Here is a 1,954-nt window from a genome sequence, read left to right on the forward strand (position 1 = left end):
CTCTAGCAGGCTTGAAGCCGGGCAAAAAGAGTGGCTGAAAACCTGGGCTACACTCTCCTCCCTGAAGCTCCGTGAGTCCGGCCGTCCCTGCTCGGGCCACTGGGCAGAAACCTTGCGGCCCGCAGCCCCTCTCCCTGGCGTCGCGCTATCCGCGCCTCTGCCAGCCCCTTCGCACTATCTTTCTTTATATGTGAGGGCCGATTTCCCGCAGACATCATTGTTATGATGGCTCATTTAATCAAACTGTTTAATTGCTCTGGTAATCACTATCATCATCACAGGTGCTCAATCATTCATCATTTTTGGAGGGCTTTATTGACCTCCCGAGTTCATTCCTCAGCCCTATTAAAACGAGGCCAAATTTCTCCGACTCCGCTTGGAGTCTCTGCAGTCTGCAATCTTAGCCTAGTTTCTGTTGCTCGAAAGCTTACAGTGAAGCAGGGAAAATGGAAAAGGGGCCAAAAACAAGAGCCCTCCCACCGCCCTCCTCCCCGCTTTCTCTCTCTCTCTCTCTCTCACACACACACCGCACACACACGCACACACAGTACTTTATTCTCTCTAATCAACCTTCCCCACCCCACCCTCCCTCCGCGGGAAAGTCGGATAGACGCGGCGCGCGGAAGACACTCTACTCTCCACTTCCCAGAATGGGTTCCAAGTTGGGGAGGGATGCGGCTGTGGGAGAACAACAGTCCGCTTTCCACTCTCTGGGCCAGGCACTCGGAGGGCGAGAGCGAGAAGTTGGGGACAGGGCGCGCTTCCAGCGCCTGTCCCGGCCGGGCCGCGCCACAAGGGGCCGAGGCGCGGCGGGGGCTGCTAGGCTGCGCGGCTCGCGCGGGGTGACCGTGGCTCCGCCCCCAACTCCGGGCTCATAGTGATTGACGCGCGGCCGCCGGGAAACCAGCGACGCAGAGGTGAAGCCTGGTGCAGCTTGGGCCAGGGAGGACCAGGCACCGACAACAACTAGTTTCCACCCAAACGGTGTGGGATAGTTCCTTTCCTTTCCTTTTCCTTTTTGGAAAAGTTCTTTCGGAGCTGGCCCCATCTTCCTGACCCCGCGAAATCGCCCCTGTGTAATTAACACAGCCATTAGCAGGCGTTACCGCGGCCCGCCGCTGCGCCTCGGGCGACCACAACAAAGCTGGGCTGTGAGCGCCGGCCACTCCTCCTCGCCCGGCAACTTCTTTCTCCCCCTCTTTCCCTCCTGTGCTTCCCAGCTCTGAGTAAGATCCACTTTGGAGACGCACACTCGTCGCGCGCGCGCGCACACATACACACACACACACACATGCCCTTGGTTACATCGGACCCAAATGACTCTCTTCACTTCCTCCCTCCCGATTCCGCCGCGGCCCCCAAAGACTCTCGGGGGGGGGGGCCCTTGTCCGCACCGCTGGGAGGGAGTGTGCTCTGAGTTAAGCTGGTCTCTTCTGTTCCTGGAAAAAAAATGAGTATTGACAAGGTTGCTGGATCTGCGCAGAAAAGAAAGTGCCACTTAATAAAAAATTTAGCCCGGCAATGGTACCGTCTGCAGAGCTTGCTGCCCTTGGACGTTAGCAGGAAGCCTTCGGGGTGCTGTAATCGGCGGGCAGAGGAGAGGGAGGCCGCGGAATTTAAAGGAACAAAAGCTAGAGCGCCATGCCAAACGTCTCCGACAAGACCCAGTTAGGCAGGAGCCGGGAGTGATGGGAAAATGAACTAGAAGTAAGTTTTTGAAAAAAAAAAAACACGAAAAGATCTGAGGCGGTACCGTACTTTCCCTGTGGTTTTCTGCAGTTTTCCTCTCTGCGCTCTCCCTGTCCTCTTCTCTTTCTCTCCCCCTCTCCCTCGCTCCCTGTTCGCGCGCGCGCACAACACACACACGCGCACGCACACACACACACTCTCACACACACACACACTCTCCCCTTCCTCCCCCCCCGCCGTCCCCCATCCCCGTGGAGGAGCAGGC

General features: G+C 57.6%; 1 protein-coding gene across 1 annotated transcript in view; it reads left to right on the forward strand.

The window, feature by feature from the left end:
• The first annotated feature begins 1,269 nt into the window (after nucleotides 1-1,269).
• Nucleotides 1,270-1,954, forward strand: part of MEIS2 (Meis homeobox 2) — a 215,485-nt gene continuing 214,800 nt past the window's right edge. The window contains exon 1 of the mRNA XM_011932663.1: nucleotides 1,270-1,707. The gene's annotated coding sequence lies outside the window, so the exon portion shown is untranslated. The remainder of the gene's footprint in view (nucleotides 1,708-1,954) is intronic.

This window comes from Colobus angolensis, unplaced genomic scaffold (genome assembly GCF_000951035.1).
Source record: "Colobus angolensis palliatus isolate OR3802 unplaced genomic scaffold, Cang.pa_1.0 Scaffold97, whole genome shotgun sequence".
Classification (NCBI taxonomy): Eukaryota; Metazoa; Chordata; class Mammalia; order Primates; family Cercopithecidae; genus Colobus; species Colobus angolensis.